Raw genomic sequence first — 15,259 nt, forward strand, 5'->3', positions numbered from 1 at the left:
TGGTTTCATTGCTGATTTTGCCCACCATTGAAAGAGCATGGCAGTTATGGCTATTGACTCATGGACATCAAAAATTGTTAATGAGACTGATCCAGGACTTGAAAACCCTCAGGAATCATTGGATTCTCTGAGACAGTATAAGACTGTTGGAAGACTTCAAAATCTGCAGGAATCATTGGATTCCCTAACACATAAAAAGATTGTTGCAAGACTTCAAAAACTTGCAGGGATCATTGAATTCCCTGACATATGAAATAATGCTCGATAGATGGATTTTGGACTATCTCTTGGGTGCTGAAAGAGGTGTATGTGTGATTGTTATTTACATACCTTCCTTCTAGGACTTCTGGAAATCTTTTACAATACCATGTTCATTTATATTGTTTGTTATATCACTACTTGCATGTACAATTCATGTTTGTTACACCACATTGGGCCTGCACAGGCTATGGTGAGAGTCATTACTAATAGCTTATGCTTTATTGCTATGTGCTTGTATAATACCCCCCATGCTTTCTGTTTCTAGTAAAACCCTTCAGTCCAGAAACCTACTAACAATATCTGGCTTGATTCCCTACTTCCCTTTGGTACTTTTCATCTCTCTTCCTGAGAAGTCAGGGAGGGTGTGATTACCTCCTTTTTGGTGTTTTCACCTCCTTTCCTGAGAAGTCAGGGAGGTTGTAATCATCTCCTTTTTGAGGTTCTCACCTCCCTGAGAAGTTAGGGATGGTGTGACCACCTGTGTTCTAAAACAAAAGAAAGCAGGAGATTTAAAGGACTAAAACTCTTAAAAAGTATGCTTGAATCAGACAACTGAGTAAGGCTAATTACCTATTGGACAATGACTCTGTTAGCATATGTTTGGTATTGCTCTTCTCTCAGTTAATGCTGGTTGAATGCTTGAGGTTAAGAGAATTGTAGGTAAGGATTGGGGGTGGGGTGGGGATGGGAGTGAGAGAGGCCAGAAAACTTCACTGGGCAACAGGACCAGGAAAAGGAAGTTTGATGGCAAGTTTGTGGCAGTTTGTCTGTCTCCTTCACTCCTCTCCCTAAAGACCAAGGACTTTTTCTTATCCTGACTCTGGCTGATCCCGAGGCCTTTAGGGAGTTAGCTCAGACTTCACATCATTTAATCCTATTTTCCTCAGTTTCCTCATGTGTAAAATGACTTGTAGAAGGAATTGGCAAACCACTTCACTATCTTTCCCCAGAAAACCACAAATGAAGTCACCAAGAGTCACACAAGTAAAAATGATTAAACCACTTATAATAGCAATAGAAAAGAGTGTCTCTGCTCTCTCCCTGGCATTTATAGTCTAGTAGGGGAGACTGCATATTTGAAAGATTCAGCTGGAAGTCAAATGGAAGAATTTCATGGTAGTTAGGAGAAAGGAGCAAAGTAGGTGTTAATGTTTTCATTAATGTAATTTCCTTTGACAAAAATCATGACAGTTAACCATTTCACAATACTACGAACTCGGGGCTTTCTTTTTTTCTTTAGTAGCTTTGGCTACAGTACCTATAGGAGCAGTTAACTGCTAGCCTTTCTCTTCACAGAATTTATTTCTTAGGATGATTATTATAGACATTGTGCTGCAAGCATTACTATTCTTGAGGCTGTGAGGTTAAGATTCCTGGGCTGCTTTTACAGAAATCTAAAGAAAGGTGGATGGTAACATTTATAACTTCCTGTCTCTTTCCCCAAAATGCTGCTATTTGACCTAGGCTGGTTTATGTGATTTGTGTGTGGCAAGTGACTGACAGTTGGTGAGGATGACTCCTCTAACTCCTCTCTTCCCCCTCCCTCCACCAACATTCTCCTCAGGCTTGGAGAGTTTTTTTGTTTTGTTTTGTTTTGTTTTTTGTCTGGGATAATGGCCATGAAGGCTAGGATGAATATAGGATCAGTATTTGGGGTTGCTGTCACTTCTAGGGATCTTGAGGAAGAAGTTGATTAGTAGTTATTGCTGGTGGGAGTAAACTGGTTATCTTCTCCACAATAATTTCTTCCTATACTGAGAGCTATGGGGACTTGCCTAGAAGTAGGACCAATAAAGATAGAATTAATATAAGGAATAATAACTAAAATGATTGCAAATGAAGCTCCATTCCTATGTTAATTATAACACATTGAGTATCTATTATGTTTAATAGTAAGATAAAAATCAGTAACAATCAACTTTAGAGATAGGAAGAATTTGTAGAAATCTAGCAATCATAAAACAACAACAACATTGTTCTTCAAAATTGTGAGCCTTCAATTTGTAACTATATATATATATGTAATTATTTTTAAAAATCAACAACTTTTATGGGATTTTATATTTCATAACAAATGATTTGTCATATTAACTTCATGTAATAAATTGTGTTAGATAAATCTTGACTAATATAAAAACAGAACAGTACAAAAGTTTGAGAATAATAAAATATTTTTCAAACTTTTTAGTTGATATTTCATTAGTAATTACATGAAGTGCTTTTTAAAGTCAGTTCAGCCTATTTCATTGTGCACTGAGAAGGAACTAATAAAATGTGAATTGTCAGATGAAAGTTTTCATAAAAGGAGTTCAAGGGTACTTAGAAAGCAGTAGATTTTAAAATATTCATTCATTCCTCCATCTTCTTGTTTTTCCCCAAAATGACTTAATGTGGGCAAGTGAATTATATAGCTCTCTGAAATAAATCAGATGAAGACCACAAGTTCTGTTCAGTCTGGTCAACTTGCCCTGGATAAATAACAACTTCCATTGGGGCATAAATAGTGCAAATTATCACATCCATTGCTGTAAATTTGAGCCAGAAAATGCCATTTGTACTAATTATGAGTCATAGAAATATCAAATTCCCATCAGAATAGACTCATATGTGTTAAGTAGACTGACAAATTTCAACCTAGGGACAATGTGCAGATGAAATTTGAGAGATGAACTGGGAATATATTAATGGCAAAAAAAAAATACCACCACCATCAAGGCTTTTAAATTTGCTGTTGACTAGTGAATGACTAGGGAAATATAATTAGTATTTTGTGGGTTATCAGGGTCCTAGACATTTTCTGTTTTTTCACATGGTATAACTTGCATGAATTCCTCTTTATCAGCAGTGATCCTATATAATATGGGTAAAGAAAGCCAAATCAATTGTTCCCAAATTTTATTTCCCCTATTTCCCAGTCTTATGATGATCCAGGGAAAGTGGTGGTAGAGTTGGAAGGAGAAATAATGGAAATCTCCTAAGAGTAAATATTGCTTAACTAGGAGTGTATTTTAACTCAGCCTCTGCTCTCAAGGATCATACAATTTAGTTAAGAAGATAAATATAATTAAAAATGCAAGAAATTATATGATTGAGAACTAAAAGGAGAGACAGAGACAAAAATGATAAATGCTATAGCAATTCAGAAGAGAGAGAATTTATCAGAGAGCAGAAGAGACTGAGGAGGCTAAAAGAAAGAAATCTCTGACAAATTGGATACTTTTTAAAAAATGCATCAATTTTTAAATTTATAATTCAGTTAAATATTTTATTATAATTTTACATTCAATATAAATACAAGTAACTCAACCTGTTTAGTAGTTATTTCTGTTTTAATTATTTTCAATGTACAAAGTATAACATGTTAGTCACTCCAGGCTACTTTCAGTATTCCTGGTATATTCATTTCCATTTATTCATTTTGAAATGATTGTATTTTTTTGCATAATTCCCAACATACTAGTCCCGAAGTTAAGGTCAAACTATTTCTTGTATTTCATTGCCTTTTTGAGCCCGTACTTATGTAATCATCCATCAGGAATCTTGCCTCCCTGGCTATATTTACTCTAAGCAAAATTTTCTCCTTGTCATTCAGCCAGTCAGCCAGTCAGCCAGTCAGCCAGTCAAAAAACATGTATTAAGACCCGGCCATGGTGCTAAGTGTTAGAGATACAAAAATAATTACAAAAAATTCATGCAATCATGCATGCTTTCATCAATCCATGCAATGAAGAAACTGACAATCTAATGAGAGGTATTAGGCAGCAAGGTGGTACAGTGGATAGCATTGAGCCTGAAGTCAGAAAGATCTGATTTCATATCCAGCCTCAGATACCAACTGTGTGACTCTGGGCAAATCATTTAGCTTTTGTACCTCAGAATCCACATCTGTAAAATGGGAATAATGACACTACCTACCTTTCAGTTTAGATCAAATGAGATAATAATTGTATATTGCTTAGCACAGCAACTTGCATATAGTAAGCTTTATATAAATGTTAGCTATTTTTAAATCATTATTAAATAAATACAAACATCAGGATAAGTAGGGAATAATTAAAAAGGAAAGGATTCTAGGATGAAAATGAGAAAAACTTCCTGTAGAAAATGAGATAGTCAATTTAGATCCTCATGGTTATTATTGCCTATATCCCATGTGATTCACTTGCCTTTTCCAAGATGTTTAGCACCTTATTCACAGCCTTCTTTTCTATCCAATGCTTGTCTTCTTTATACTAGACGGCTTACTTGCAAAAATTGTCTTCCAATTGGATTGAGAAGGCAAAGGATAAATTGAGGATGGTACATAGTTGACAGATAAATGGGAGTATAATCTTAGGAGAGAGAGGTAGAAATTTACACACACACACACACACACACACACACACACACACACACACATACCTTTCCATTTCTTTTCAGGTAGCTTCATAATTCTTAAATTATATCTCCTTGATTTATTTACCAAGCTAGTTATTTTTTCAATGAGATATTTTATGTTTCTTTATTTTTTTTTTATAGTGTTTTTGTTTTATTTTTTCTTGATGTCTCATGGAAGTCACTAGTCTTCAGTTGCCCAGTTCTAATTTTTTAAGGAATTATTTTCTTCAATATTTCTTTTTTTACTTGGCCAATTCTGCTTTTTAAAAAGTTCTTCAGTGAATTTTTGTGCTTCTTTTATGATTAGGCCTACTCTGTTTTTTTTTAAGGTTTTAATTTTTTCCATTTTGAATGGGTGCCTCTTTTCCAACCTGTTAATTTTCTTGCATTATTTTTATTTATTTTCTCATTTTTTTTCTTCTGCTATCCACTCTTCCAGGATTTCTTATGATCTTGTGTCCTAATGCTAACTGAGCTTTGCTTATAGCTATTTCCACATTGTTATCTCTTCTAAGTTTTGTTTCTTTCCTGCCACCATAGTAGCTTTTTATGGTCAAGCTCTCCTCTTTCTCCTTCTTTTTTTCTTCCTCCTTCTCCTCCTCTTTCTCTTCCTTCTCCCTCTTCTTCGTCTTCTTGTTCCTAGTTTACTAGCCTACTTCTTGATTTTGAAATTTATGTTAAAAGTAGATTTTGTTCTCCTGAGGTTGGGAACATACTGTCCAAACTTCAGACTTTTAAGTGTTGCTGTTTTCAAAACTAGTTCAAATTTTCTGAACCAGGTGGTATGATCCAGAAAGAACCCTGTTCTGCTCTATACTCTGGTCTTTACCAAGGCAGGGCCCCTACTCCCTTGTAAGTGACCAGATACATTTCTCTGAATGCTATTTTCAACTGCATGTGGGCAATGCCATAGAGTCTTATGCCCAGTATTAACTCAGGTTTCCCTGTAATCTATTTTTGACTAATTGTATCACCTTTTTATCATCTTTGGGCTGAGTACACCTGCAACTGCTACTTCCACTGTCTCATCCTTCTGCAATACCCACAGCTAGTTCTTCTACCACTGAATTCTAGGTTGGGCTTCTCCTGTTGATCTCATAAGTTGTCTTGGGCTGGAAAAGATTATCTTAAACTATCCTTTTGTTGTTTTTGTCTCTCTAGAATTCAACTTGAGGCATTATTTTGAAGTTGTTTGGAGAGAAATATTGGGAGAGTTCATCTGTGTTACTGCTTCTACTTTGCCATTTTGCCTTCATCTTACTGTCATAGACTTTTAAAACTCAATATTTAAAAAAAAAAAGAAATTATTATTCCTGATCCCTTCCCCCCACCCTCTTCTGAACTTCCTACCTACAATCTCAGTATAATCCTTCATTTTCCTCTCACTCACCCTACATTCTTAATCAATTGCTAAACCCTATAATTTCTACCTCAGCAGTATCTTTTGCATTTATTTCATTTTTCCACAAATTTAACAACTAATCTTAGACAAACTCTCATCACCTCTAGTTTGAAATATTGAAATAGCACCCTAATTACTTCCAGGGTCTCTCTGCTTCAATTTGTCCTTCACACAACTGCCATAGGGATTTTCCTGAGGTACAAGTGTGGTCATATTTTCCTCCTACTTCATAAAATCCAGTAGCTTCCTATTATTTTTTGGATAAAATACAAACTCCTCTATTTGTCATTCAAAGCCCTTTACTATCAGATCCAACCAACTTTTTTCAGAATTTTAAAATACTATTCCATTTTATACAGAACTCCATTTACTCTTTCTGTGCCTCTGTATTACTTATTTTTCATACCTAGGATGTAAACCTTCCTTGCCTTCTTATTTTAGAATGCCTAATTTCTTTCAAAACTTAGATCAAATGACTTCCTTCCCCTTTCTAGTAATCACATCCATTATTATATATATACATATGTATATATATATATATACATATATATATTCACATATATATGTATATATATGTGTGTGAACCTGTTTCATTGTCATCTGGAATTATGCTTACAAATACTTGACTTCCCAAAGACTAACAAATTTTGCAATATCTCAAAGTAATTGAATGTAACGTTTAAGAGCTACAATTGTTGCATTTTTCTTTGGAGTAAGACCCATTCTTAAATCCAGAATTTAAAAACAAAATAAAAGAAAAAAATGAAACGTTGTATATTGCATGAAATGTAGCATATATAACAGAAAACTGATTATGAACAAACCAGTTCAATCTAATTTTATCCGTCCAAGATTGATGTTCATAGCAGCACATTTGTGAAAATTACTGTGACAAAATGAAATGATACTAAAATTATTACTTGTCCTAAATTATTTATAGGTGATGAATTTGCTGATAGGAGACTTGATTGAAAGTATCTTCTTACTTTTTTGACCTCGAGCAATTTCTGACTTCACTTTGCTAACTTATAGAATGAAGTACTTGGACTAGATTATCCCTAGGGTTCTTGGAGTCCATTCTATGATTCTATGAATTAAGAGTGATCCTTTTATCAAAAGAATTACAAAAATCAGGTAAGGGAGATATCTGGAGCTGCAGAAAAATGAAAGAAGGAAAGATGAATGTAATTTTGAACTTACCTTTATAAATGTCTGCTTAACATATTTCAGAATTTGTAAGTACAAAGTTATGTTTTGTATCATATTTCTACTCTTAAGAGAAAAAAAGCAAAAGTTGATTTCTTTGAATCATTCCCCAAATAAATGAGAATAGCCTGGAATCTTCTCTCTCTTTTGATAGCATATTATTGTCATGGATTTTTTCATAGTAACTTCATCAGTTTTGGAATTTAAAAAAATCCTGTTATTGTAGAGGGCCACAGATAGTGGGGGAACTCTGGGTAAGGTATAAGACCCTTCAGCCCAGAGGAAACCTGCTGACAATGTCTGGTTTGGCTCCCCGACTCCCTTTGGTGCTCTCACTCTTCCTGAGAAGTCAAGGAGGGTATGACCACATGTGTTCTACTTGAAGCAAGGGATACTTACAGTGAAGAAAGGTATTTACATATCAATAACAGGGTGTTTATAGTTAGCACTTGCACAGTTTACTGTGATGTGTACACGTACACAGTGTATAATACAGTGTACTGTAATGCTACTCTAATTAGCACTTGCTCAGTGTGATGTGATGATATAATGGGTACTCTAGTTGGTACATATTTAGTGTGCTGTAATGCTGTAATCATATAAAGTATTTAAGGGCTGAGAAGACTTGAAATATGGATACTACATCTTTGACCATCCTCATGGGTCTCCTGCCTCCTTTACTCCTCCACTAAGACCAAGGCTGATCCCGAGATCCTTCAGAGAGCTAGTCTGGATGGCATATTTTGGCACCCCAATTTGGGGGCTCTAGAAAGCACACTACATATGGCTCCTAAACATGGGACACAAGAAGCATCTACAGGTCTGAGTGAGACCTCCAGCAGCCACTGACAGGTGGCTCCCATATCACATGTTATCATTATTCCTATCCTGTTCCATTGTAGGAAATTCTTTAAGAATAACTTTTTAAACATCTATCCATACTTTCAATTTCTTTTTTTTTTCTTCCTGTTTTTGTTTTTCTCATTTTTCTAACCCTTTTACAGGACCTTTTCTTTTTTAATTATATTTTCTCCACTCTGCCCTTTCTCCCTTAAGTCTTTTCCACTTTGTCTTTTTCTACATTTCTGTACTTTACATTCATCTTTGTGCCTTTGTATATATCTCTTTATCTCTGTCTCAGTTCCATAACTAACAATTTTATATCTGGGAGAAATGGAACAAAGATATGCTTATGAAACCATTACTGAGAAGACTTCTAAAGAGAAAATAAGGGAGAGTGGTCTCATCCCAGCATTCCAAAGAACTTCAAGAAAAATCCTTTACATTTAGTAGCATATAGAAAATTTCTGGCTTCCCCCATTCTGCTTGAAATCTTGATGTTTTCCTACTCTCATCTCCTACTACCCTCATACCGCTTTTCACCATAAGGGAATGAATTGGATTTGGCCTTGGGTAAAATAACATCACATTTGTACTTAAAGTTTCTTGAATTGTAACAACTCTGAAGTTTTGCCTTTATAACCAGCAAAATGGCAAAAATGTTAAACATTGTCAACATTGGAGAAGCTATGTGAAGAGAAATGCATTAACATATGAAGATATATTGGTGAAAATATAATTGATCCAGGTATTATAGAAGACACATTGGAATTATGCTTTTTAAAAAATGGCAAAAATCTTCAATTACTCAAATATCCCACTACTAAGCACATTCTCCAAGGAGATCAAAGATAAAGAATGATAACATATATATCAAATTAGTCATAAGAACACCTTTTTGGATAGCAAACAATTAGATACAATATAGGTTTACCTTGGTAGAGGAGTTGTAAAACAAATTTTGGTCCATGGACATAATGGGATGTTGCTATATCATAAGAAATAATTAAAATGAGTAATTTGAATTGATATGAGTAATTGGGACAAAAAAACAGGGGCATATGTGAACTGATGCTGGGAGAAATAAGTAGAACTGGGAGAATCATTTATGGAATGATTACATGGAAATGGCAAAAATGGATCCAAACACATAATAATTATAACAAAACTTGGCCCTCATGGAAAATTGAGAAAACTCACTCCTTTCATTTTGTTGTAAGAGTGAGGGGCATACTTACTTGAGAAGTACTACATACTTCTCAAATTGGCTAAGATGACAGAAAGAGATAATGATGAATGTTGGAGGAGATGTGGGAAAAGTGGGACACTGATACATTGTTGGTGGAATTGTGAACTGATCCAACGATTCTAGGAAACAATATGGAACTATGCCTAAAGGGTTATCAAACTGTGCATACCCTTTGATCCAGCTTTGTCTCCATTGAGCTTGCATACCAGAGATTATAAAAAGGGGAAAGGACCCATGTGCAAAGATGTTTGTAGCAGCCCTTTTAGTAGTGTCAAGGAACTGAAAGCTAACTGCCTATCAGTTGGAGAATAACTAAACAAGTTATGGTATATAAATGTTATGAAATATTATTGTTCTACAAGAAATAACCAGCAGGATGATTTCAGAAAGTCCTGGAGAGATTTACATGGACCAATGCTAAGTGAAGTGAGTAGATCAAGAGAACATTATACAAAGCAATAGCAAGATTATGCAGTGGTCAATTCTGATGGATATGGATCTTTTCTGCAATGAGGTGATTCAAGCCAATTATAATAGATTTGTGATGGAGAGAGTCTTCTGCACTCAGAGAAAAGACTATGGGGACTGAATGTAGGTCCCATTGTAGTATTTTCATTTTTTTGTTATTTACTTGAATTTTATTTTCTTTTTCATTTTTTCTTTTTGATCTGATTTTTCTTGTGCAGTATGATAATTGTGGAAATATGCATAGAATAATTGCACATGTTTAACATATATTGGATTACTTGACATCTGGAGGAAGGGTAGGGGGAAAGGACAGAGAAAAAAATTGGAACATAAGGTTTTGTAAGGGTGAATGTTGAAAACTATGCATATGTTTTGAAAATAAAAAAAGGCTAAAAATAATTTAAAAAGAAGAAAAAAGAAAATTAAAAAAAGAATAGGAAGCTAAATGTTTGTTTTTATATGTATTTTCAAATGTATATATTTTTATTGTTTTTATTGAATTTTTTTTCTCTTTTCTAATGTCATAGGGGTTGTGTATCTGGGTAAGAGAGGTGGAAAGGAATCTTTGGAATTAAATATTATCTTTAGGGAAAAAAATTAATGTGGGAAAATTCTATAAACAACTATTCTTTCTTTTCTTCATATTTCCCTCATATAATTGCATGTTTTCCTGATTCTTATGAATTCCTTACTTTTTTTTTTTTTACATACTCCTTCCTTCCTTTTTAGTGTTTTTTTCCAATATCTTTTTAAAACCATTTTCTGCCTCTGGATTTAACTTGTATTGTTAATAAGAAATCAAGAAGTATTTACTAAACACTTACTATACACCAGTCAATATATTACTTGATTCCTAAGTTGTCCTTTATTTCATTGTAATTTTTTTTTTTCATTTTTGCCACTGTGCTACAAGGGCCATGTCAGCTTCTAAAGCCTTTATAAAGATGTACTTAACTCTTCTAGTCCCCTAGAAGAATTCTATCATCTCTGACTATTATGATGCTATGACTTTTTGCATAGGTATGTCTCATAATACTATGGAGGCCTTAGATTATTATGAGGTACTGATTTAATGGCACAGGTTCTTAGATTCTGAATCACAATGTTTTTTTAGGACTAAGATCTCAGGAAACTTAAAAGATTTCCTAAAAGTAGGCCCTAATGGTTCATTCCAGCATACATGATTTATTTATAGAAAGTATCATAGAAACAACAGATTTCATAGCTTCACTTTGTTTCTGTTTGTTTTAGGACGTATTGTCATATTTATTATGTTGGATCAGCCAGTATATGAACAACTAATATTTTACAGTCATTTAGATATGTTTTTATTTGTATAAAGAATATTTTATAATTGTGCTTAGTTTCTTTGTGTATATTAGTAGGTAGATCCCCAAATATTTTGAACTTTGTGAAGTTATTTTAAATGGAATTTCTATTTCGATTTCATCCTATTGATTTTTGGTAATATCTAGAAATACCAATGATGTATGTGAGATTATTTCATTTTATTCAGTTTAACTGAAGCTGTTTTTGTTTGATTTAGTTTATTTTTTTTTATCAATAGCTTTTGATTTAGTTTTTTATTTAGCTCACTAGGTTTCTCTACCTAAACCATCATAGTATCTACAAAAAATCATAATTTTATTTCTTCTTTGACTATCCTCATTCCCTCAATTTCTTTTTCTTGTCTTAATACTATGAATAAAATTTCTAGCACTATATTGAACAATAAAGGTGATAATGAACATCATTATTTTACTCCTGATTTATTAGAAAAACTTCTGGCTCATTACCAATATAGATAATTCTGACTCTTAGTTTTAGATATTCATTTGAAGGAAAACTCCATCTATTCCTGTATTTTCTAGTATTTTTCACTGGAATGAGTATTTCATTTTGTCAAAATCTTTTATGCTCACTATTTTGGTCAATTATATTTATAATTTTTATGCTATTGAATTTGCCCACATTCCTGGAATAAATCTAACTCAATCATAATGTATGTGATATGTTGCTGTAGACTCCTCATGTTTATTTTATTTAATTTTTTTTGTGTGTCGATATTCATTCTAGATTTTGGTTTGTAGGTTTTTTCTTTGTATTGACTCTCCCTGGTTTAGATATCAAAGATTATATTTATATTAGTGAAGGAATTCGATAGTAACTTTTCCTATTTTTGCAATTTACCTAATAGAATTACTTATTTTTTGCATGTTTGATTGAATTTACTAGTAAATATTAAAGTTTTGCTGATGTTTTTTCTTTGGGGAGTTCATTTATGGATTGTCCATTTTATTTTTCTGAGATTAGATTTTTTGTGGCCTCTTTTTTGTTCTTTTAATCTATGCATTTTGGCAAATATTCATTTATTTCATTTACTTTGTCAACTAAATTGGGATGTAATCATATCTTCTTCATTTGTTGAGAATTTACCTTTTTGGTCTTGCTACTGGAAATTGAATTTTCTTCTTTTTAATAATCAATTTAAAGGCAGCCAAGTGTTGAAATGGATAGGATTGTGAATGCCCAAATTTAAATTTGAACTAAGACACTTAATAGATGTGTCATTCTAAATAAGTCACTTAATCTCTGCCTACCTGAGTTTTCTTAACTGTAAAATGAGGATAATAGCATCTTCCCTCTAGCATTGTTTTGAGAATAGAATAAGATAAAATTTGTAAAGCTCTTAAAGTTAATGGAACATAGTAGTTATTTGATAAATATATATTCCCTTCCCCTGTTTCCTAATGAATCATCAATTCTATTTTTTAAACCTGTTAGGACCAGAATTTAAGAATACCTTAAAGAAAGTGTTCTTAAACTACACCACTGGACTGAGCATTTTTTTTTTAAATCACAAGGAGAGGAAAATAGGAAAATGATTTTTATTAAAAGTAAAATTATGATATTTATGCATCAAGTTATGTACCTGATCATTTTAGTGTTAACTGGGATTTTAAAACCTGTTGGTATCCTTTTTTTTTTTTTTTTAAATTTCAAGTCCAATTCGTTAAACCAATATTTTTCCTTTTTATTGATGAAAATATTGAGAAATAAAAAAAAAATCCCTTTAGGAATATTTTAGTTGCATTGTACAAATTTTGTTATATTTTCCCATTTTTGTCATTATCTTTAATGAAATTATTCATTATCTTTATTAATTACTCCTTAGATCCAATACTGATTTAAATTATTTAGTATACACTTAGTTTTTATCGATATTTTTCAGTAGCCCTTTACTGAATTTAATTGTTACTGTACTGTGCTTTGTAAAAAATACATTTAATATTTCTGATTTTCTTCTTTTGTTCATGAAGTTTTAAATGTCCTGACACATGAAAAAATTTTATAAATATGTCATGTTACTGAGAAATATACACAGTCCTTTTTATGTTGCTAGTTTGATATCATATGTAACTTTTCTAAAATTCCATTTAATCTATTTTTTAAAATTTTAATTTCTTTCTTTTCTTTTCTTTTTTTTCCTTTTCTTTTCTTTTTTTTTTTTTTTTTTGGCTTATATTTACTTCTGTCTGAGAGGGATAACTGGAATTCATTCGCTATTTTAATTTTACTTTTTTCATTTTGTCATTAATTTAAATTTTTCTTTAAACTATTTATTTGCTATATTATTTAGTGCATATCTTTAGTATTAATATTAATTCATTTTCTGTTTTACTCTTCAGAATAGTGAAAAACATACATGTTTTGGATTTCACAGGAATACTTAGTTATGTTATGTATACACATTTAATTTACTTTTTTTCTGTGCCACTTTGTGATTTCACTATCATTTAACCTATGTCCACATAAATTTGATAACATGGAGATTTTGACAAATATTTTAAACTTTCAGCATATCAATAAAATGTGGTTTCATTTTATGCTTGACTTAGCCATGATGACATATCTTCTTTAATTAGGGACCATCTCAAAACATATTTTGAAATCAAATGCAGTTTAATAAATATAGCTGTTTAACATTGGGAATTTTCTTTAAAAGCTTAGATCCAAATTAATATTATTGAACTAAATTGAATATTTCAAGTAGTGATAATCTTCCTATATTAGGAATATGGATATGGAAAGGCAGACTTATGAAGGAAGATGCTATCCACCTTCAGAGAAAGAGAGGACAAACAAGCATAACATGATTTTACATAGATGTATATAAATGTACATACATATATAGTTTTATTATTCACATATTGTATTTAGAGATATCAAAGTGACTTTGGCTTACTTAAATCTTACCATAATTAATATGCCTTTATAATTTGAGTTTCAATTATTTTATAAAGATCCTTACTTAGTTAAATAAAATTTTATTCAGTAACATTATCTTAAACATTTAGATAATTTATATACTTAGCCTCATAGTTCTTATAAGTCAATCTTAGTAGTTTGCATTCTATATCACCTGTTTCTTCTTTTGATTATTAGAAAACTAAAAGATCTATTTATTTTCAGTAGGTTAATGCTGATTCAAATTGAGGAAAAGGCTATTTCAAATTATGAAGGGATTAGAATCACATATGCAATTTATAAAGAAATACATTTTGTTGTTTTAAAATATCTAATAATTCAAATATTGAAGTGCCAAAGAATCAATAAGATTTAGCAGCAGCCACCCTTACAAAAGAGGTGATTTCACATAAAAGGTATAGGCTTGAAACCAAAGATAACACGAAGCAAAATTGAACATACTCTTAAAAGGTGAAAAATGGTCCTTTAATTATGACTTCCAATACTTTTTAAGCCAATAAGAAACTATACAAACATGGAAAACAAGAGAAATATAAAAAGATAAACAAGAATGATCAATTATGGAACCAAATAAAAGAGATGTATTTTGTGGAAACGATATGTCTTGTCTTAAAATGCTAATGTCAGAGAGGAAGTCAAATAAGACTGAAGTCCTGGATGTTTTTGTTTTTGTTTGTTTGTTTGTTTGTTTGTTTTAGGAAAAGACGAAAGGGGGAATGGGGATGAAGGAAATATATTAAAAATAAGAAGAGAGAAAGGGTTGGGGAAAACATTTCACATAACCAGATTGCACAATTATAATACTATTTAAAAAGGAATTTTCAGGGTCGAGGTGGATGACAAGACCACTTTTAAAAGAACTGGTAAAAGAAAGGAAGATTATACATACACTAAAGAAACAAATTTTACTCAACAGTGAAGAAAAGGAGGAGAGGTGAGTTCAAAAATACGAGAGAAAGGCACCATGGAAAGGAAATCATAAAAAAAAGGCTTTTATAGGAAAGAAAGAAAGAAAGAAAAGATCCTGTGATTGAGTTGTGTCAGAGGGAAAAAGAGGAGGGAAAAAACAGAAGCAGATTGCATCACACTTGGAACATTAGTACTAAATACATTCATTGATATTTACCTTCTTTATAAAGGAGATGGAGAAGAAAGAGAATAAAATGTATAAGATATTAGGATGAGGC

Source organism: Antechinus flavipes, chromosome 4, assembly GCF_016432865.1.
Source record: "Antechinus flavipes isolate AdamAnt ecotype Samford, QLD, Australia chromosome 4, AdamAnt_v2, whole genome shotgun sequence".
NCBI lineage: Eukaryota > Metazoa > Chordata > Mammalia > Dasyuromorphia > Dasyuridae > Antechinus > Antechinus flavipes.